The sequence below is a fragment of the Elephas maximus genome, chromosome X (genome assembly GCF_024166365.1).
Source record: "Elephas maximus indicus isolate mEleMax1 chromosome X, mEleMax1 primary haplotype, whole genome shotgun sequence".
Lineage (NCBI taxonomy): Eukaryota > Metazoa > Chordata > Mammalia > Proboscidea > Elephantidae > Elephas > Elephas maximus.
This window is the reverse complement of record NC_064846.1, coordinates 8826531-8851435: the sequence shown is the minus strand read 5'-3', so window position 1 is coordinate 8851435 and position 24905 is coordinate 8826531.

Sequence of the window (24905 nt, the reverse complement as noted above, 5' to 3'; positions counted from 1 at the left end):
GTTCTTCCCTTTTCGTTTTCCATCTCCAGCTCCCTGCACATGTCATTATAATACCTTACTTTGTCTTCTCAAGCCGCCCTTTGAAATCTTCTGCTCAGTTCTTTTACTTCATCAATTCTTCCTTTTGCTTTAGTTGCTCGACGCTCAAGAGCAAGTTTCAGAGTCTCCTCTGACATCCATCTTGGTCTTTTCTTTCTTTCCTGTCTTTTCAATGACCTTTTGCTTTCTTCATGGATGATGTCCTTGATGTCATTCCACAACTCATCTGGTCTTCAGTCACTAGTGCTCAAAGCGTCAAATCTATTCTTGAGATGGTCTCTAAATTCAGGTGGGATATAGTCAAGGTCATATTTTGGCTCTTGTGGACTTGCTCTGATTTTCTTCAGTTTCGGCTTGAACTTGCATATGAGAAATTGATGGTCTGTTCCACAGTCGGTCCCCGGCCTTGTTCTGACTGATGATATTGAGCTTTTCCACCGTCTCTTTCCACAGATGTAGTCAATTTCATTTCTGTGTGTTCCATCTGGCAAGGTCCATGTGTACAGTCGCCGTTTGTATTGGTGAAAAAAGGTATTAGCAATGAAGAAGTCATTGGTCTTGCAAAATTCTATCATTCGATCTCCGGCATTTTTTCTACCCCTGAGGCCATATTTTCCAACTACAGATCCTTATTCTTTGTTTCCAACTTTTGAATTCCAATCACCAGTAATTATCAATGCATCTTGATTGCATGTTGGATGGATTTCAGACTGCAGAAGCTGATAAAAAGCTTCTGTTTCTTCATCTTTGGCCTTAGTGGCTCGTGCATAAATTTGAATAATAGTCGTATTAACTGGTCTTCCTTGTAGGCGTATGGATATTATCCTATCACTGACACTATTGTATTTCAGGATAGATCTTGAAATATTCTTTTTGATGATGAATGCAACACCATTCCTCTTCAAGTTTTCATTCCCAGCATAGTAGACTATACGACTGTCCAATTGAAAGTGGCCAATACCAGTCCATTTCAGCTCACTAACGCCTATGATATTGATGTTTATGCATTCCATTTCATTTTTGATGATTTCCAATTTTCCTAGATTCATCCTTCGTGTACATTCCAGATTCCAATTATTTATGGATGTTTTCAGTTGTTTCCTCTCACTTGAGTTGTGCCACATCAACAAATGAAGGTCTGGAAAGCTTTACTCCATCCACGCCATTAAGTTCAAGTCTACTTTGAGGAGGCAGCTCTTCCCCAGTCATGTTTTGAGTGCTTTTCAACCTGGGGGGCTCATCTTCCGGCACTATATCAGGCAGTGTTCTGCTGGTATTAAGGTTTTCACTGATTAATGCTTTTTTGAAGTAGACTGCCGGTTCCTTCTTCCTAGTCTATCTTAGTCTGGAAGCTCAGTTGAAACCTGTCTTCCATGGGTGACCCTGCTGATATCTGAATACCGGTGGCATAGCTTCCAGCATCACAGCAACACACATGCCCCCACGGTACAACAAACTGACAAGACATGTGGGGGTAAAATAGTTTGACAGAATATATTCTACATTCTACTATGGTGAGTAGCATCTGGGGTCTTAGGAGCCTGTGAGCAGCCATCCAGGATACTCCACTGGTCTCACCCCTTCGGGAGCAAGGAAGAATGAAGAAAACTAAAGGGGAAGATTAGTCCAAAGGACTAATGGACCACATTTACCACGGCCTCTACCAGACCGAGTCCAGTACAACTAGATGGTGCCCAGCTAACACCACTCACTGCACTGACAGGGATCACAATAGAGGGACAGAGCTGAAGAAAAATGTAGAACAAAATTTTAACTCAGAAAGAAAGACCAGACTTGCTAGCCTGACAGAGACTGGAGAAACCCTGATAGTATGGTCCCTGGACACCCTTTCAGCTCGGTAATGAGGTCACTCCTGAGGTTCACCCTTCAGCCAAAGATTTTACAGACCCATGGAAGGAAACAAGGCTAAAGGGGCACACCAGCCCTGGGGCAGGGACTGGAAGGCAGGAGGGAACAGGAAAGCTGGTAATAGGGAACCCAAGGTTGAGAAGGGAGAGTGTTGACATGTTGGGGAGTTGCTAACCAATGTCATAGAACAATGCGTATACTAACTGTTTGATGAGAAACTAGTTTGTTCTGTAAACCTTCATCTAAAGTACAATAAAAAAAAAAAAAAAAAAACTTCATCTTACAACTCCTGAATTCATTTTAAGCTCCCTTTTGTGGTTATCCAGGATCTGACTAACCAAAGAGCATCTGAGCTGGAAAATTCCTTTGAGATCATCTAGTCTGTCTTCCTTATTCTGCCGGTCAGAAAACTGAAGCCTCAAAGAAGCCACCCAGGTTGTCAGTTCCAATGTATCCTCAAGCAGAAGCAGCTCTGCTAATGTTAAAGCAATGAGGTCTATAGGAGACCCTGCAAAAATGACCCACATTTCACAATCATGCATTTTGAGTCATGAATAGAATCTATAATGTCTACCTTACCTTCATAGGATGACCGAACTGTGATTGATGAAAGTAAAGGAACTATCTTTGAAATTAACAAATGTTGAAAGTTATTTCAAAGAGATATAGCAGACTCATATGATGAAAGCCTGGGATTTGAGGGCCTTGGTTCAAATTTTGTCCCTGCCACTTATAGGCTGTATGTTGTTAGTTATGTTACTCAGTCTCTGTGAGTGCCGGTCGTCTTATCTCTAAATTCTGGCACTTTTCTTAGAGATGAATACATGGATTCAATGAGATAATAGACATGAAAATGCTTTGTAAAGTGCAAATTGTTGTATAAATGTTCGTTTTTAAATACTTCCCTGAAAAAACGTTTAATTCATAATAAACAAAAAGTTAAAGGGGTGGTCTGTAAATAAAATTTTTAGGAATGCTGCAAGGCTAGCCTGGTAGATGTTTATGTGGGCGGAAGACCAGACAGGAGCCAGAGTTGGTTGTGTCAATAACAGATAGAGGGTGTCAGGGCTGTGAGTCCCATAGGAGCAAGTAGCCATGTTGTTGCTGTTGTTAGATGCTGTTGAGTCAGTTCGGACTCATGGAGACCCTATGTGCAACAGAATGAAACACTGTTAGGTCCTGCACCGTCCTCACAATCGTTTTTATGCTTGAGCCCATTGTTGCAGCCAGTGGGCAATCCATCTCTTTGAGGGTCTTCCTCTTTTTCACTGACCGTGTACTCTACCAAGCATGATGTCCTTCTCCAGGGACTGATCCCTCCTTGGATAACATGTCCAAAGTGTGTGAGATGTACTCTTGCCATCCTTGCTTCTAAGGAACACTCTGGTCGTACTTCTTCCAGGACAGATTTGTTTGTTCTTTTGGCAGTCCGTGGTATATTCAATATTCCTCTCCAACACCACAATTCCAAGGCGTCCTCTTTGGTCTTCCTTAAGTAGCCATGGTTTACAGTAAATACAAATGTGATGAGAGACTGAGGATTAAATTTCAAGGTAAGGGACTGTGACTGAACAGGTGCTTTCTATCAGTATCTCTCGCCTTATATAATCCTTACAAGAACACTTCACTCCCTATCCCAATTCTCATCTCCACAGGCATCCACTTTTCTTTCTTTCTCTCTCTCTCTCTTTGTCTCTTTCTTTCTATCTACCTATCTATCATCTATCTATTTATCTATCTATATCTTTGGATATATATGCATATGTGTAAACATATATTCTGCTATTTTATGTCTATATGTTTTTATCTACGTAAATGATATTACTCTACAGTTCAAATGTTACTACTTACTATTTTTTACTTGTTGTTGTTGTTAGGTGCCGTCGAGTTGGTTCCAACTCATAGTGACCCTGTGTACAACAGAGTGAAACACTGCCCAGTCCTGCACCATCCTCACAATCGTTGCTATGTTTGAGCCCATTGTTGCAGCCACTGTGTCAATCCATCTTGTTGAGGGTCTTCTTCTTTTCTGCTGACCCTGTACTCCACCATGCACGACATCCTTCTCCAGGGACTGACCCCTCCTGACAACATGTCCAAGGTATGTCCAAAGGATGGTCTTGCCATCCTTGCTTCTAAGTAGCGTTCTGGTTGTACTTCTTCCAAGAATTTTTTACTTAATACTGTTTTTTTTTTTTAACGTTGATCCATGTTGTCATATATACATGCAGTTCATTTCTTCTGACAACTGCATTGTATTCTGGGATATACACTTATTATATTTCATTTAATAATTTCCCCAATGATGGATACCTATTTCCCTATAAAACAGCATTATCTAGAAACTCAATGGGCTCCTAAAGAGATTCACAGTTTGTTAGGATTTTATCAATGATTTGCTTAACTCCATTATTTTATAGATGAGAAAATCAAAGAAAACTAGCTAAGGAAGTCCATCAGGACTAGCAGAATTCTAACAAAACATTTACCAAGAGAATATCAATTCACAAAGCTGTCACTAAGAAATGGAATTTGCCTTCCTACTAGGAACCCCAAAGTTGGAGATATCATGCCTTTGGTGACCCAGGAAAACAAATATATACTGTCTTTGGAGTCTGGGCACATATATGTGGACACAGACACACTTATATTATTAATAGATATTGCAGCTTGACAGAGCCGTAGACAAAGGAAAGATGGTTAGAAACTCAGGCTCACCAGTGGAGTTGCTGTTTGAACTTCAACACCTTCCTTAGGTGAGTGAATGGGATGAAAGCATGGACTCTGAAGCTAGGCTTCCTGAGTCCAAGTCCCAGCTTTGCCAACTAAGTAATGTCTGGCTCTACTTATATATTAAGTGTTTAGCCTCCATTGGGCAGAAATTTGGTTTGGTACTCATTAAGTTCAGTGAGAATTCACTGTTAGCAAAGGATATAAAAACCAAACCAAACCTGTTGTCATCAAGTTGATTCTGATTCATGGCAACCTCATGCGTTGCAGAATAGAACTGCTCCATTGGGTTTTCACTGGGTGATTTTTTGCAAGTAGATCCCCAGGCCTTTCTTCCAAGGTACCTCTGGGTGTGTTCAAACCACCAACCTTTCAGCTAGTAGCTGAGCACTTAACCATTTGTGCCACCCAGGTACTCCAACCAAGGATATAGGAAGAGGTTAACCATGTAGTTGGAAAAAAGCAAAGGCAGTCAAGAGTAACAGAATCACAGATTCTATAAGTGGCAAGTAACCTTAGGGAACAGGAAGTGCAGTACTTTGTTTACTAAAGGTGGAAACTGAGATACCAGAAAAGTTAAAAAACAAAACAAAATAAAAAATCCTTGTCCAAGGTCACGGAATCAATCAGCCAATCAGTTGCAGTGCTGAGACAAAGACTTAATCTGCGGTCCTTTTAGCTACAGCAGGCACAATCCCCCATGTATCAGGAGTTCATTCATCAGACTTTTTTCAGATTGTACAAAGAAGATAAATTGGGGGATATTATTCACTTTGGAAAAAAAAAATAGTCTTTGCTTTAAAAAAAAATCCCCCAGCAGGGTTCCTTTAAATAGCAGCTCTCTTCCTGCATTTGAAATTAGACTTGACTTCTGCTGAAATGAGGGGCCCCTGTAGTAGTGCAGAGTCCTAGTCCCCCAAACACTAAATAAAGACTGTGATGAAGTTGGAAATTAATTTCATTTGCATAAATAATCATAGTCATGACTTTACAAGCATATAAATCAGGGACGTTACGGAGATGAGCATTTGTTATTTTTATGGATACAGGAAAATCACAAGTCAGAGGAGCCTCAGGGAAGGGCACATTTGGGCTCAACTTGGTGAGTGATGATTTCCTGGTTTGTTATGAACAGTCCCCCCAGAGCAGTGGTGTTTGTCACTCACACGGCCATGTGTCACTCCCTCTGGGAAAACTGGGGCTGGTGTCTTTCTCCCTGATTACACTGTGATCTCCTCAAGGGCAAGGACAGAGATCTTGATGTTCTTTCTCATCTTGTGTCCCTAGTGTTCAGCATGGGGGTCTGGCACAGAAAGAAGGCTGTCAGTCGAAGAAAAAGCAAGGGACACAATAATGTGTCTTCAAATCAAGCACAGATTTTGTGCATATAACTCTCTAAGCAAAGGGACATGTGATGTTTTGTGGAGAGAAACAGACAACAAAAAATAAACCATATATTGCATCAGACGGCGTTAAGTGCTGAGGAGAAAAAACAGGGCAGGAGTATAGAGAGTGCTGGGGAGGGGGAAGGGAGTTAAAATTTTTAAACAGGGAGGTTAGGAAAGGCCCCATTGTGAAGGTGACATTTCAGCAAAGACTTGAAGAAGGTGACAGACTAAACTATGCTGACAACTGGGAGGAAAGCATTCCAGGCAGAGGCAAGAACTAGTTCAAAGGCCTTAATGTGAAGCATGTCTTTTTGAGGAAGAGCAAGGGGGCCTGTGTAGCTGGGGGAGAGTGAGTAGGAGGAAGAGTGGTAGGACATGGGGTCAGGAAGGTCACTGGGGCCCAGTATCATGAAGGAACTGGTGGACCATTGAAAGGAGATGGTTGTTTTTCTTCTGAATGTGATGGGAAGCATTAGAAGATTCAAAGAAGGGAACAGATATGATCTGACTTGTGTTTTAAAGAATCACCCTGGCTGCTGTGTTTAGACATCAAGGACATCAAGATCTTTGTCCTTGCCCTTGAGGAAATAAATCACAGTGTAATCAGGTAGAAAGACATGAGGCCCAGTTTTCCCAGAGGACTAACACATGGCTGTGTGAGTGACAGTATTATAGGGTGCAAGGGGAGAAGCTGGGAGACCTGTCAAGAGACTATTTCCAATAATTTATGTGGAAGAGCATGGTGTTACGAGTTGAATTGTGTACCCCCAAAATATGTGTTGAATTCCTGGCCCCATGGTCTCTATGAGTCGGAAACCACTCCACGGCAATGGGTTTGGTTTTGGTACCTGTGGATGTGATTCTGTTTGGAAACATTTTCTTTGCTATGTTAGTGAGGCCATATTGCTATAGGGTGAGTCTCAAACCTACTCATTTCTGAGATTTAAAAAGAGCAGAACACACACAGATACACACAAATGTCAAGGATCACCAGCAGACACCAGAAGCTAGGAGAGAGGCACACAGGAGGAAATGACATGGCTGAGACCTTGATTTGGACTTTCAGCCTCCAGAACTGTGAGAAAATCAATTTCTATTTTTTAAAGTCACCTGTTTGTGGTATTTGCACTACAGTAGCACTAGGAAATTTAAAAAGGTGGTAACTTGGACCAAGTTGGTGGCAGAGGACAGAGTAGAAAGTGGTCAGATTCTGTATATATGTTGAATATGGAGCAGATAGAGTTTGCTGACAGATTAGATGTTGAGTATGCGAGAAAGAGAAGAGTCAAGGATGACACAAATATTTGCGGCCTAAGAAACTGGAAGGATGAAGTTTCCATTTACTGAACTGGTAAAGGAAAGGAGGAGTAGGGCTTTTTTTTTTTTTTTTTTTTTTTTTTTGGACATAAGGGGTGTGTTATGGATTGAATTGTGTCCCCCAAACAAATGTGTGTCAACTTGGCTAGGCCATGATTCCCAGTATTGTGTGATTGTCTACCATTTTGTCATCTGTTCCTGTGTTGAAATCCTACCTCTATGATGGTAATGAGATGGGATTAGAGGCAGTTATGTCAATAACGTAGGACTCAATCTACAAGATTAGATTTTGTTTTGTCAATCTCTTTTGAGATATAAAAGACAGAAACAAGCAGAGAGATAGAGGGACCTCATACCACCAAGAAACAAGAGCCAGGAGAATAGTTCATCCTTTGGACCCTGAGTCTCTGCTCTGAGAAGTTCCTTGATTGGGGAAGATTGATAAAAAGGACCTTCCCCCAGAGCCAACAGAGAGAGAAAGCCTTCGCCCGGAGCTGGCACCCTCAATTTGGACTTGTAGCCTCCTAGACTGTAAGAGGAGAAACTTCTGTTTGTTAAAGCCATCCACTTGTTGTATATCTGTTATAGCAGTGCTAGATAACTAAGACAGGACAATTAGGAAGAGATCAGAAATTTGACATAGACATATGAAATCTAAGGTGTCATAGAGTCATAGAATAGGCATCTGGAGCTCATGGCAGGGGCCAGGCTACAGACATAATTTGAGCATCCATCAGCATATGGATGGTAGTTAAAGCCACATTATTAAATGAAATAAACTGAATGAGTTTGTGTGGACAGAGAAAGAAGGTGCCCAAGAACTGAACCCTGAGGCATAACTTTTAAAGTTCATGGAGAAGAAAAGTAATCAGCAAAGGAGATTGAGGAGGAAAAGCCAGTGAGATAGGGTCAAGGGACTACTACAATGAGGAGGAGTGATCAGCTTCATCAACTACTACTTGTAAGTCAAGTAATATAAGGGCTGATAATTGGCCATTGGGTTTAGCAACATGAATTTAATTACTGACCTTGGAAAGAACAGTTTCAGCAAAATCGTGGTGGTGAAAGCCTGATTACAGTGGGCTCAAGAGAGAAAGGGAAAAGAGAAATTAGAAATAGCAAATACAAACAACTCTTTTGCAGAGATTTGCTGAAGGGAAGCAGAGCTATAAAGTGGTAGTTGGAGGGATGTTTTGAGAAAGGGTTCTGTTCTTAAGATTGGAGATATTGCAGCATGTTTGCTTTAGCAATGACTCATTGGATCAAAACTGGTAATGTAAGGGGTAGTGAGAATTGCTGAAACAGTGTCTTCGAGGAAGTGATGGGATCTAGTGTAAATGGAAGAGCAGCAACAGAGGAGGCTGAGTGTAGTATAGTGTAGAACAGTATAGTATGGCATAGTACAGGGCTGTTGTATTATAATGCTTGGCACGATGTATTTGACCCATAAAGGTTATTATTAGATATCATATAAATGCTGTTTAACTAACCTGCCCCTTCTCTCTCCTCCTGTCTTCTCATTTGTGAGTTATCTACATCTAAGTGTATTTGATGGCATGAGTGTGGCTGAGATCACCTTAAGAGTATAGATAGAAAAGAGGAGACCCTTGAGCACTTCAAAGTTTAAAGATCAGAAAGATAAGCTTGAAAAAGGCTTGAAGAATGAACAACCTGAATGCTAGAAGAAACACTGTGCACAGAAAGCAAAGGAGGTTTCCATAGACTGGATGGGAAAAAAAGATAACAGAAATCACAACTGTCTAAAGTCTATACAATCTCAGTAAGCTGCAAGGATTCCTGGGGCAGAGGAGGAAGGTGGCTCAATGAAAAAGCAAAAGGATAAAAGGGACCTAAGAGTTTGCTCTGATCCTGCGTGGGTACAGAGGAAGTGAGGAGGAAGCAGCCTGGGTTACTGGAGTCACCAAAGCTCATTGTAGTCCACATTAAGGCCACACCAAGGGAGGGAAGTCTGGAAATTTCACACAACGTTATTTGGATCTTCAAACTATCAACATGACTTTTCTCTCTGCAGTGTCATAAATCTACGGTTTGCCACTTCAGTCAGATTAATCTAATGTACCTGTTCATCAAATACATCTTACATTGGAGGACAATCTGTACTAAAAAATTGGCTGGCATTTTTAATGTTCTATTCTGTAAATGGAAATTATGTCACACGCTGAGGGAAGCTTCCAAATATGCAAACACGTCAATTCCAGGAAACTTGATAGACTTTTTAGATTGTTTTCTCAGGACTGACACAGGTCAAAAAGTTATTGCTAGAGTTGTATATAAACTTCATTACTCAAAGTTTTTTCTTTCTCAATTTATAAAGTAAGTATTTGAGTCCAAGGAAAGAATTAAGTTTTTAATATGCAGACCAGCAACAAATAATTCACTCAGTTTTGACAAGATGGAGGTGCCTTATTCTGGAAGGATTAAAAGGTAATTCTCAAAGTGTGCCCCTCAGACCACTGTCATTAGACTCATCTACTTTTACTCTGTCATTATCTCTGGAGATAGAATTCAGGAATCTGCATGTCTAAAAGCTTTCCCAGTGATTCTCATGCACAGTAGAATTTGAAGAACCACTGCCTTAAACTATGCTGTGAATCAAGGAAGGAATGAACCTTCAGGTAGGTCACTGTTGCTGGAGGATTGAGTGTCCGGGGACAAGGCTAGAGAGGTAGGCAGGGGCTGGAACATTAATGACTCATTTGTGATGCTAAAGATATTACCTTGTAGGCAATGGAGAACCATCAAAAGGTTTTTATTTTCTTAGTTTAGGGGTGTGACATCCTTACTAGAATGTAAGTTTCACAAGTCCAGGAATGAAGCTTTATTCCATGTATTTAGCATGGGGTCTGAAATATAGTTGGTGTTTAATAAATGTTTATTGGACTAAACTGAGCTTTTTTTTTTCATAAAAAGGAAGAACATTTAAAAAAAAAAAAAGGTACTCTATAAAATCACTCCAAGGAACTTTTGATCAAGGTGCATAGTGAATTCACCCAATCATACTGAAAAATAAATATTTTAGGATGTCTAAAAATATAATTTTGATTTAAAAGAACAAGAAATTATGGAAGGAAAATCAATAGAAAAAAAGAACAAATGGATATGAAAGAGTTAATTATAATAAATATTAGAGTTTAGATACAAAAGTAATCCTACCTCTTATACTAGTAATAAACAATAAATAAATAAAATGCAATTTAAATAATAATATTATTTACAAAGACAACAAAAAATGAAGTACCTAGGAATATATCTAATAAAGGTATACATGACTTTTACAGAAAAAATTACAGAATGTTATTCATAGATATTTTTAAAAACATCTAATAAATGGAAAGATATACCATTTTCATGAATGAGAAGATCAAAATAAAGATGCAAATTCTCTCCACAATTAGTCTATAAATTCAATGCAATTCAAATCATGGTCCCAACAGTATACCATTTTAAAATATATTTAAGCTGATAATTTCAAGTGCTGGCAAGGAAGCATAGCAATTGAAACTCTGATGTCCTTTCTGGTGGGAGTATAAACTAAAACAAATACTAAAGAAAAATTAGCAAACTTTTAAGTACATTATCTAGAAGAAAATTTCTGATATATGAGCACAAAAAGACATATACGGAAGAATATTTTATGCAACATGGACTACAGTAAAAAAAAAATCAAGACACAACTCTGTGCCCAAGCTGCACTGAAGACAATGGCGAAAAACAAGGCTTCAGGAACTGATGGAATATCAATTGTGATGTTTCAACAAACTGATACAGGGCTGGAAGTGCTTACTTGTCTATACCAAGAAATTTAGAAGACAGCAACCTGGCCAACCGACTGGAAGGGATCCGTATTGATACCTATTCCCAAGAATGGTCATCCAACCAAATGCAGAAATTATTGAGCAATATCATTAATATCCTACATAAGTAAAATTTTGCTGAAGATCATTCAAAAGCAGTTGCAGCAGTACATCAACAGGGAACTGCTAGACATTCAAGCCAAATTCAGAAGAGGATGTGGAACCAGGAATATCATTGATGATGTCAGATGGATACTGGCTGAAAGGAGAAAATACCAGAAGGATGTTTACCTGTGTTTTATTGACTATGCAAAGGATCATAACAAACTATGGATAACATTGCGAAGAATGGGAATTCCAGAACACTTAATTGTGCTCCTGAGGAACCTTTACATAGATCAAGAAGCAGTTGTTCAGACAGAACAAGGGGATACTGACTGGTTTAAAGCCAGGAAAGGTGTGTGTCAGCGTTGCACAATTTCACCATACCTATTTAATCTGTATGCAGAACAAATAAACCGAGAACCTGGACTATGTGAAGAAGAACAGGACATCAGGATTGGAGGAAGGTCCTTAACAACTTATCTTATGCAAATGACACAGCCTTGCTTGCTGAAAGTGAAGAGAACTTGAAACACTTACTAATGAAGATCAAAGACCACAGCCTTCAGTATGGATTACACCTCAACATAGAGAAAACAAAAATCCTCACAACTGGACCGGAGAGCAACATCATGATAAACGGAGAAAAGACTGAAGTTGTCAAGGATTTCATTTTACTTGGATCCACAATCAACAGCCATGGAAGCAGCAGTCAAGAAATCAAAATACACATTGTATTGGGCAAATCTGCTGCAAAGGACCTCTTTAAAACGTTGAAAAGCAAAGATGTCACCTTGAAGACTAAGGTGCGCCTGACCCAAGCCATGGTGTTTTCACTCGCATCATATGCGTATGAAAGCTGGACAATGAATAAGGAAGACCGAAGAAGAACTGATGCCTTTGAATTGTGGTGTTGGTGAAGAATATTGTAAATACCAAAAAAAAAAAAACACCTGGTGCTGTTGAGTTGATTCCGACTCGTAGCAACCCTATAGGACAGCGTAGAACTGTCCCATGTGGTTTCCAAGGAGTGCCTGGTAGATTTGAACTGCCAACCTTTTGATTAGCATCCGTAGCACTTAATCACTTCACCACCAGAGTTTCCATTGAATATACCATGGACTGCCAAAAGAACGAACAAATCTGTCTTGGAAGAAGTACAATGAGAACGCTTCTTAGAAGCAAGGATGCTGAGACTATGTTTCACATACTTTGGACATGTTGTCAGGAGGGATCAGTCCCTGGAGAGGGACATCATGCTTGGTAAAGTACAGGGTCAGGGGAAAAGAGGAAGACCCTCAATGAGGTGGTTTGACACAGTGGCTGCAGCAATGGGCTCAAGCATAACAATGATTGTAAGGGTGGCGCAGGACTGGGCAGTGTTTTGTTCTGTGGTACGTAGGGTTGTTAAGAGTCGGAACCGACCAGATGGTACCTAACAACAACAATAACATGTATGTCAACACAGATAAATTACAAAAACGTAGTGCTGAATTAATAAAACAAGTTGCAGATTATATTATATACAGTATGACATTATTTGCATAAAAAATAAGAGCATTTCAAATCATAATCACACCATATTGTTTGCAGATTTGTGCATATAATGAAAGAATAAAAACATGCATAAGCAAGAAAAACATCAAACCCTGGATAGTGTTTACGTCTGGAGAAAAAGAGAAGGGAATCAGGAAATAAAACACATTTTCTAAAATAATAATAATAAATTTGAAGCAAATATATTACAGATTTGATAAAGTTGGGCAGTGGCTATATGGATATTGGTTACATCATTACCCATATTTTTCAGAGTGCTTGAAATACTTCATTATAAAAAAAAACCAAAACTAAAATACACAGCCACTTTGGAGGTTGGGGAATGACAGATTGGAGGAAATAAGCCCAGAGAGAAGCAACAAGAGGGAAGGCAGTCGCCATAGCCCAGGAGAGAAAAGATGAGTGCCTGAATGTGCCATTGGCAGGAAAGCTGAAGAGGAAAAAATGACATTTGAAAACGGTAGAATTAACAGGGCTTGTTGACTAATTTAATACAGTTTATAGGGGTGAGGTCGGAGTCGGGTGTAAGTCCCAGCTCTCTGGCTTAGGTGAACAAGTGGTGTCATCTACTGAGACAAACAATTCGTGGAGAAGAGATTTCAGGAGAAGTAATTAAATCAGTTTTAAGCCAATAGAGATTAAAAGATTAAAAGATTTAAAACGTATTGATCATTTCTGAATATTGCTAAATAACAATATGTCCTGCATATTTCTGTCTATAGTGAAAAAGATACACATCCACATATATTTTTATGTATTTATACATATATTATATATATATAACACACACACGTATATGTGCATACATATATATGTATGTATGTGTGCATGTCAGGGGTGAAGGGTATACAGGAAGGAATAGAGGGACACCAAAATCAGGAGAAGTATTTCTAAAATGTATCTCAACCTCCTCAGGATGAGAGATTTTTTTTTCCTGTAAATGTCCTTAGAGATCATTAAGTCCAACCCAGCATTTTACAGTTAAGGAAACTGAGACCAGAAACGGGGAATAAGTAGACAAGGTCACACGGGTATTGAGGGGAAAAGCTAGCCCTAAACAGACACCTTCAGACTCGGAGTTCTGCGAAACTATATTATAGATAAATCTGCCTTTGAGTCCAGTCCTTTGGGAATGTTTTGTAAGTTTCTACAGCAATGAAATAGAGACGTTTCAGTGCATTGTTCCTTCCTCTACTGAAACAATTGATTTACAAGTTTTGCATAACGTTTTAATAGTCTACAGAACTGTGCTGTTTCGTCCAAACCTTGTATCACTTTGCTAACTCATATACGGCTTACAAAAGACTCTAAAAAATAGCTACCATTTAGTGAAAGGCTACCATCGATGGACCCAGTATTATAAATGTATATGGTGGCTTTACATAAATTTATTTTAATAAGTCTGAAACTCTGTTTTAGACGTTATTATTCCCATTCGAAGGCGCCTCAGTGGCACAAGCAGTTTGGGTTTGGCTGCTAACTTAAAGGTTGGCAGTTCGAGCCCACCCAGTGACTCCAAAGAAAAAAGTCCTGCTGAACTGCTTCTGTAAAGATGACAGCCAAGAAAACCCTATGGAACAGTTCTACTCTGTAACACCTGGGGTCATCGAGAGTCAGGGGCAACTCAACTGCAGCCAACAACAACGACATTCTCATCTGACAGGTGAAGAAAGTGAGACTCAGATAGGTAATACGCCTTGAGTAAACAGAGACACAGCTAAATTAAGTAGAGTGCCCAAGAACCCAGGGCTAACAAGAAACAGAGTCCAAATTGGAATTCAGGCAGTCTGGGTCTTAATCACTATGCTGTACTGTCTCTCACAAAATAATTCTTTTGCATGCTCTCTTTCTCTTCATAAAAAGTTAACTCTTTTCAAGGGAAGAGTGTTGACATGTCGTGGGGTTGGCAACCAGTGTCACAAAACAATATGTGTATTGTTTAATGAGAAACTAGCTTGCTCTATAAACCTTCATCTAAGGAACAATTTTTAAAAAGTTGTTCTTTTATACTCAAGAAGGTTATGGTAAGACTCAAAATCTCAAATCCTAGAGTATTTTGGAGTCTCTTACTGAGATTTTACTCAGGACTCAAAAAACTAAACCCATTACTGTGGGATTGATTCCAACTCACAGCGACCTTAGAGGACGGAGTAGAACTGCCTCCATAGGGTTCCCAAGGCTATAAATCTTTACGAAAGCAGACTGCCACATCTTTCTCCTGTGGAGTGACTGGTGGGTTCAAACCGCTGCCCCCTTGGTTAGCAGCTGAGCACTTTAACCACTGTGCCACCAGGGCTCCTTGCTCAGGAAGCTCAGCCTCTTCCAATGATTTAAGTTCCTAATAAAGGTAAAGGACCCCTTGCTGGTGGGGTCTTTGGGGATGAAATTTTCCTCTAGTGCAGAATGTGGCGCCATCTGCAGGGCTAGGTTGAAACCCAGCATGTACCTGAGTTAGAGACAAGAGGGAGGAGGCCTAGGACAGCGGTTTACAAGCTTTGGTTTTTAAGCAGTGGAATCTCTTCCAAAGCTGATACTGCATGGAACTTTTATACATAAACCAGAGAGAAGCTGTACTTGTTATAATTTTATAAAATTATTTACCTTATAAAATCAAAGTTTTAACCATTCACTTATTACAAAGTCAAACAATGAGACTGTATTTGATTAACATAAAAATCCAAAATTATGGTTATGAATGATACAACCGCTTGTAGTACCTCAATGACCAATTTATTTTGGGATTTTGTTTTGATGGCATAGTGTAAAGACAAGTCCTGATTCACACAAATTAGTATTGCAAATTATAGTAGCATATAGTGTACCTTTATTCTCAGTGCACTTCTCAATGAATATATTTCCAAAGCAGCAATTTACATAAGAAAACTTTGATAAAGGTTAAAAATAAAAGAAAGGGCAAAGATTCATCAGGTAAATGTGTGCAAATTTAAAGTAGGTTTGACAATATTAAATTCAGACAAAAGGAACTCAGAGCAAAAAGCATTAAGTTGGAAAAAGAGGGTTATATTTCACTGATGATAAGAATAATAACAAAAAACTAATATGAAGGAACTGTTACAAAGACGAGGAAAATATGTTAATCACAGTATTATTCACAATAGGTAATAAACTGGAAATAAATGGGTATAAATACATAGTCCTAAATAAAAGACTGGAAAATAATAAGCAAACTACATCAAAATGTTAACAATGAGAATGCACGCAGTAATATGATCAGATATGCATTTGGTACGAAAAGAAGATTCCACTCGCAGTAGCCACAAAGTCCTAAATTAAAGCATGGGATCCATATAAAGAGAATATTAAACTTTGCTGACAGCATAAAAGATTGGAATAAATGGAAAGATATACTATATTCTTGGATGAGAATACTAAACGTAGTAAAAACTTCAATTCTTCCTTTAATTATTCATTGGTTTAACACAATTATAATTTAAATCCTTAATAAAATTATACTTAAGTTCTGATGGGAGACTAAAATTTATGTGAAGAATATTTGCAAGTAATTTGAGAATATTTTGCAAGAAAGGAATGATGAGTCCAAAATTGCCTTCCCAAATGCAAGTATCCTTTGATGGGTACTTGTTCAATCAAATTTAACCATGCATGTAGGAGAAAAATGCAAAAATTTCACAAACCCCAGGCACAGTGGTTAAGAGTTCAGCTGCTAACCAAAAGGTCAGCAGTTGGAATCCACCAGCCGCTTCTTCAAACCCTATGGGACAGTTCTACTCCGTCCTATAGGCTTGCTATGAGTCAGAACCGACTCGAGAACAATAGGTTTGGTTTTGGTTTTTTAAGACCGACTTGAAAGAAACAAACTCAGACAAATATTGCAACAAATATGGCAGCTACGACAAAGCTGGTATTAATGCCCTCACTGTTGTTTTTCAAACCAATAAGGAAAGCATGAACACCATCCAAAGAAAAATGGTAAGGGAAGCAAACCAAAATTTCACCAAGGAAGAAAGACAAATGAACAATAAGTATATAACACTATGTTCCGCCTTATCAGTAGTCAAAGAAAAGCAAACAACATGTCTTTGTGCGTGCTGTTTCCTAGATTTCTTTTCCTCCTGGTCATTACATGACTAGTTCCCTCACATTTTTTAACTTCCTGCTTCAAGGTCACCTCCTCAAAGGAGACTTTCCTGATTGCTTTGTTTACTTAGCCTCACACGTCTCCAGCAGGCACACTTGTTTCTCACAATTGCAACGCAGTATCGTTCATAGCACGCGCCTTAAGAATATATGCTTGCTTATTGTCTGACTACCACACTAAACTATAAGTTCAACAAGGGTGAGGAATATGGTTTATTTACCAATATATAGCCAGTTCTCAGCACGGTGTCTAGCACAGAGTAGGCACTCGATTCATTTTTATCAAATGGATTAATGAGTGAGTGAATGAATGAAGTGTTTGTTGTTCCGTTTCTTTTTGTTTTAATGACAATATCTGGCATCAGCAAGAGTTGTCTGACATAAGTCCTCTCATCCACTGGTACAACCTTTCTAAAGGGCAAATTGCCCATATTTTAAAATATTACGTCAGATCTTAGTTCTGCTCAAAACCTTCCAATGACCTCCCATCTCCCTCAGAATCAAAGCCAAAGTCCAGAAAGGTCTATAAGACCCAACATGATCTGTCACTCCCCTGCCCCAGCTGTGCCCCTCCTCCACTCAATCACCATCTGCAGTTTTGACCATACAACTTACTGCTCTCGCTGCACCCTGCTCAGACCATGGTGACTTCCTTTTGGTTTCTCCAAGACCTGAGACATGTGCCTGGCACAGGGTCTTTGCACATTTGCCATTCTCTCTGCCTAAATGCTCCTCTCCATATATAGAAGTGGCTCCCTCCCTTCCTTCAGGTCTCTCTTCAAATACCACCTGAGTAGAAAGATCTTCTCTGACCACCTTATATAAATAGTCAGCCCACCCCACATCAAACCCCAGTGCTCCTCACCACCTCATCCTGCATGATATTTCTCCACATCACACATCACCATCTGACACAGTCTGTCTTCTCTCACTAGAATGTCAGCTCCACAAGGACAGGGATTTTGCTTTGTCTACTGGGGGAAAAAAAAATCTTCTTTTTCTTCTTTTAACTGGGATACATCCAGCTCCTACACGGGAGCCTGGCACATAGTAGATTCTCAAGAACTATGTGTTGAATGAATGAATCAGTGAATACCAACAGCCTGAAAAATGTTCATGCCATTTCACCTAGAAATTCTATTGCTAGAATCTATGCTAAGTAAATAGGAGGCCTGCCTGTAGGAAGAGCAATTTAGGCAAGAAAAAAAGAATTTCTCCTGTGCTCCTTTGCAACATTATTTATAAAACTGACAGATTAGAAACATTTTTTATGCCCTGTTGTTATACACAAACCAAACCAAACCTGTTGCCATCAAGTTGATTCCAACTCATAGTGACCCTAAAGGACAGAGTAGAATTGCCCCATGGGGCTTCCAAGGAGTGCCTGGTGGAGTCGAACTGCTGACCTTCTGGTAAGCAGCCATAGCTCTTAACTACTACACCACCACAGAAGTAGTGAAATAAATTGCTATGCAAAATTAGAATGGGATATTATGCAATCATTTACATTTATGTTATTATAGAATTAGTAATGACATGGGGAAATGTTTACAATGGAATGTAAATATAGATGGATGCAGCATTATGATAATTTTGTTCAAGCCTGTGTGTGTGTGTGTGTGTGTGTAGAGAGAAACAGACAGGCAGACAGAGACAAAGGCAGAGAAGGAGAATAGTGACTAAAAGGACTTACACAAAATATCCATAATGCTTATCTTTGAGTAACAGAATTTGTGAGTGATTTTTTTCTTTTATTCAGATTTTTTTCTGCACTTTTAAATTTTCCACAAGGAAAAGATTTAACAGTCATAAAGAAAAGAAAAAAAATTCTGGTTATAGGTAACCTGGTTTGAAGCAAAATTGCTTCTGACTGAGCACAAAACACTGCCAGCGCAACTGACATGACAACTTGAATGATTTGTTTTGTTCAAGTTAATGTTAAGTGGTTCCTCATGGTCCATAGAAAACAGGGTCATTTGTCTCTTATGGTCTGGCTCATTATGATAAAACCTGAGACTGGCTTATGGATAAATACTTGTCCTTCTATTTTTGTAGGTCAAGGGAAAAAGCATCCAATTCATCTAAAAGTAAAATCGAGCCAAAAAATGCATAAATCATACCTATATTACTTAGGAATAACTGTTGTTGCAATGTACACACAGTGGGTACAAAGCAGTTAAATACTGGCCCAGACAGTTGCTTTGATGCTATATTTGCTGTGGGGCTATTTGTGCTGATAGCCAGGAAGTATCCAGAGAAAAGAGTGTTTGAGTAATGAGTGAACATGTTCCAGGAAGCATTCAGCACAGGGGAAATGATTTTTTCTCACCTAAAGCCATAAAGGTCTGACTACAAAACCTCACTCTGCACCAGAGCAGTAGACATTCCAGCACATTCACAGAAGGCATTCCAAAGCGAGCGTTAGAAGGGAGTTAACACCATGGAGAAGTGTCACATGGATGTGTGCACTTGCAATTAAGGATAAAAATTGGCGAGGAAAGAGCCCTAGAAATGCGAGCACTGAACTCTGTGAAATGGAGGCAGGAGATTTATATAGTTTAAGGACAGAAGTCTGTGGAAATGCAAATAGAGATGCTGGGAATTTATCAATATTGGCACCATCCTCACTGGCTGGACCTGGGCGGGATGCAGACAGAGACCCCATGGGTCAGAGTCAGGGCTGGGAGAAGAAAACAATCCAGATCAGGAGGGTGAAAGTGGCACTACCAGCAATGAGCAGCACAACTGCAGTTGCACACATGCCTCAAACACAAGTTGACACTTAAGAACAATAATGATGACTACAGTTGATTTAGCATGTAGTACACAAAAAAAAAAAAAAAACTTTTTTTTTTTACACAGCAAGACCCTCTGGTTGTATTTCTTCCAGAACGTCTTGCCATGTGTTGCTGTTGTTAGCTGCCATTGAGTTGACTCATAGCAACCCTGTGTGGCAGAGTAGAGCTGCCCCCTAGGGTTTCCTCAGCTGTAATCTTTATAGGAGCAGATCTCCAGGTCTTTCCTCCCTTGAAGCCACTGGTGGGTTTGCACTGCCAACCTATTGGTTAGCAGCTGAACACTTAACCGTTGCACCACCAGGGATCCTTCTAAATAAACTGAAACACAATCAGAGTGCTCCTTAGAAGTGAGGATGGCAAGACATCAGCTTACTTTGGACACATCATTAGGAAAGACCAGTCACTAGAAAAGGACATCATGGTTGGCAAAGCAGAGGGTCAGCGAAAATGAGGGAAATCCTCATTACATGCACTGACACAAGAGCCACAACAATGGACTCAGACATGCCAAGGATCAGGAAGATGGCGCAGAAACAGGCAATGTTTTGTTCTGTTATACATAGCATCACCAAGAGCTGGAGACAACTGGATGACAACAACGACATGGCAAGAATTGCAACAGATGTTTTCTACATTGATCAGTGCTTTTCAATTTTATATTGACCAGCAGAATCGTTTTTATTTGAAGTCACCTCTTTGAGATGTAGGTGAGAGTGCCTGAAACTCACATTCCCCATCTTGTAAAAAGTGCGCTGCGCTTTCCAGACTTCCGTTCATTCCCACCGGACTTACGCTCTTCCAGTTACTCCTGGCTCCAACCTCCTCCCTTCCATTGCAGGTTATATAAAATCTTGAGGTAAAATTGCCATCTGGGCACTCTTGTGGGAATATATTAGAACTGGCGCACCCGCTCGATGTAGCAATCACTGTCCTGGGGCCTCTCAGGGTTAGCCAGGTAACAAGGGCATGTGGGTGCAATTCTGGAACAGCAGCAACCCTGCCTGAATGGGCGTCTCAAAACCTGTGTCTCTCCAATACTCCACCCACATACCATTTCCCCTCAGATTAATTATTACAAGATTCTTCAACTGCACTTCACAGGACAAGAGTTTGAACAGCTCTGAATGTGCTCAAGTTTGCCAATAGCCTCTTAAAATGTTACTGCAGAATTTCTATATATGGGGCTGTTGAGTGGCAATCTGGTTGAAAGGAAGGACACAGAAAAAAACAGAGACACTATTATTTCCACAGACTATATGGGAGATTGAGAGCATGTCGAGCCTCCAAAACAAATGTTATAGGGAGAATAGGGAAACTGTCGGGAGAAGGGGCAGTTGAAGCTGATGATTATTATAGGAGGTAACACAACAACAACAAACAGGCCACTCCTGGGCTTGGTTACACATAGGACTCAACTGTGAGATCCAGGCAGCACAGACAATATTATTATTATCACCTCCTCTGATCTACACTTTGTATTTCCATTAATGTAGCTAAGATTGACCCAGATTGAATTAATGGTTAATTCGAATTCTCTTTTTAAAGTCTGTCTCTCCTGTCCAGTTGGCTTTTGGACCCAGAGGCAGGGTGAGCATTCTTCCTTTACTGCTTAGTTTGCACTGGCTACCCCGTCTGGTCTATGAAGGCCTTTTTGGAGCCTCATGCATTAGCTCCCTCTGAAGCATTAGCTAGCCCTCACAGCCTCACGCCATTTGCAAATTTGCACTGCACATTCATTTGCTTAGAAAACACACATGCACATGTGCAGTGAAAGCTAAATAAATGCAGTGAGTTTTCACTTCTAGCATTCCATTCAGCTTTCTTGGGTCCCTAATAAGGCAATAGTTGTTTTAATGACTCAATTAATCACTTCATACTATTTGGAGCAAACACACGGACTTTAATGCAAAGGGTAGTGAAGTTAAACATTCAAGTCGGAAATTAAAACATAGACTCTGGGAAACCTGCTACTAAGACAATCATGGTCTTCAACACCCTGGGAAAGAAAAATACGCTCCAGCTTGCCAGAAGGAAAGGGTAAGGTTAAAGTTTACAAATATGAGAAATACTAAGTGATGCCTTCATATTCAAACCCAATTGTCATAAAACGTCACCCAGTCATACATGGGAATTGATCACAGGAGGAAGAAATTTTTTCACTTTATAAAGGCATCTACCCCATCTGTGTGCCTTGAGCAGCCTTATTCACATTCTCACTCAGAGAACACCCACGAGTCAGCATTATCTGTTTCCTGGTGCATTGGCCTCCTCTGTGGTGTTAACACATGAAGAAAAATAGACCAGGTACGTTAGGGGATTTGTTAGTAGACATTCAGAAGTATAAGTTCTGGGGACAAAACAACATCCTGGAGTCTCAAGGGTCTGGTGAATTCTATACACTGGCTCACTCTGCTCAGTCGATACCAACCAAGCCTTGGAATCTCAGAATCATGGGGTTGAGTCCTATCTTGAGGATTTTTATGAAGCACTCCACTGAGAGTCAAGAGACCCAGGCTTTAGTACTGGCACTAACTAGTTCTGTTCTCTTGGGAAGTTTACAGTTCTGAAAAGTGAGGGGTTGGATGAGACGGATGACTTTCAAACACATTTAAAATTTAAAAAGTTGGGGTTTTTTTGCAAATGAAATCTTATGAAAGCTCAGTGAATAAATGAGATTAAAAACATAAACAGCTACTCTAGGTGAAGCAAGGTGGCTGCCCAGATACATGCCAACTTAGCCCCTGAAGCACCTCTGGGAAACTCCTAAAACTTCTGTGAGCACAGTTTGAAAACCATTGACAAGACCGCCTCCTGTTTTATAGAATTCTATTTTGGCTCATGAGAAAAGAAATCTATGATACCTCTCAGCTCATACATGCGATGGGTCTATGAAGTGGAGGCTAGGAGAGTTGTAAAAGGTTATCATTTTTTATGACACAACCTTGCTTGCTGAAAATGAAGAGGACTTGAAGCACTTACTGATGAAGATCAAAGACCACAGCCCTCAGTATGGATTACACCTCAACATAAAGAAAACAAAAATCCTCACAACCGGACCAATGAGCAACATCATGATAAATGGAGAAAAGATAGAAGTTGTCAAGGATTTCATTTTACTTGGATCCACAATCAACAGCCATGGAAGCAGCAGTCAAGAAATCAAAAGACGCATTGCACTGGGCAAATCTGCTGCAAAGGACCTCTTTAAAGTGTCGAAGAGCAAAGATGTCACCTTGAAGACTAAGGTGTGTCTGATCCAAGCCACGGTATTTTCAATGGCATCATATGCATGTGATAGCTGGACAGTTAACAAGAAGACCGAAGAATTGATGCCTTTGAATTGTGGCGTTGACAAAGAATATTGAATATACCGTGCATTGCCAAAAGAACGAACAAATCTGTCTTGGAAGAAGTACAGCCAGAATGTTCCTTAGAAGCAAGAACGGCAGATTACATCTCACATACTTTGGACATGTTGTCAGGAGGGACCATTCCCTGGAGAAGGATATCATGCTTGGTAAAGTAGAGGGCCAGTGAAAAAGAGGAAGACCCTCAACGACATGGATTGACACTGTGGCTGCAACAATGGGCTCAGACTGTGATCATGGTACAGGACTGGGCAGTGTTTCTTTCTGTTGTACATGGGTTCGCTATGAGTCAGAGCCAATTTGATAGAACCTAACAACAACAACAAAAGGTTATAAATATTAAAAATAATTGTAATAAAGGCTACCATTCCTTGAGGTATCCTTAAACTTGACTTTAGTGCTGAGGAAACTGATGATTACAAGGTCAAGTGACCTGCTAGAACCACAAAGCTAAACAGGGGCAAAGCCAGGAATTAAATATAAGTCTGATATGATAGTCAATCCGCCACTTGTCTGTAGTGGTTTGCATGTTGCTAGAATACTGGAAAACATGCTACTGGTATTTCAAATACCAGCAGGGTCACTCATAGTAGACTAGTTCAGAGGTGCTCCCAGAATAAGACAGACTAGAAAGAAAGGCCTGGCACTCTAGTTCCAAAAAACCAGACAGTGAAAATCCTACGGATCACAACAAAATGTTGTCTAACATAGTGCTGGAAGATGAGCCCCCTGGGTTGGGAGGCACTACACAATAGCTGCAGCAATGGACTCAAGTGCACCAATGGTCACAAGAATGGCAAAGGATGGGGCAATGTTTTGTTTTGTTGTACTGGGGTCACTATGAGTCAGAGCCAACTTGACAGCAACTAACAACAACATGATAATTGATAAATGTACTACAATGTGATCAGTGCTGAAATGGCTGTAGCTACCAAGTAAAACAGGGTCACCAAAGAGAATGCAGTCAGCTGTACCTGAGGAAGCAAGAGAAGCTGAGGCTTGAACTGAGTCTGGAAAGATAAGTAGTAGATAACCAGGAAACAAATTTGGGAAAGGAATTCAGGGCACTGGGTACAATGTGTGCTATGGCAAGAATGTACAAAACTGCATGCTGAGGGGGAGTTTGATTGAGACATAGGCAAGCCGGAATCTGATCATGAAGATATCTGCATCACACGCTGAGGAATTTAAACTTTAAATGAGGGCTGACATGATTGGAGTGTTTCAAGCAGCAGTGTGAGATAACCCTTCTTTCTGAAACACTTTTTTCCAACTCTCTTCTTCTCTCATTCTTCAGGGCTCAGCTTAGAGATCATTCACTCTGGAAAGCCATGTCCTATCCTTTGTCTAAAGAGGGCCTTCTTTTCTTTCTCTGTTCACTGGCGTCTAAGTTCCCTAAGAGGTGGGGCCTTGCCAGTCTGGTGCACTGTTGTATGCCAGGCACCAAGGACAGTGCCAAGGACACAGTGCTCAATACAGATTTGTTGCATGCACAAAAAGAAACAATGTTTGATAGTTACCACGGAGGAGAGGGGTAGGAAGGAAAAAACACTAAATAGACAATAGGTAAGTGGTAACTTTGGTGAAGGATGAGACAGTACACCATACTGGGGAAGCCAGCACAACTTGTACAAGGCAAGGTCATAGAAGCTCCACAGACACATCCAAACTCCCTGAGGGACCAAACTTCTGGGCTGAGGGCTGTGGGGACCATGGTCTTAGGCAACATCTAGCTCGATTCACATAACATAGTTTATAAAGAAAATGTTCTATATTCTACTGTGGTGAGTAGTATCTGGGGTC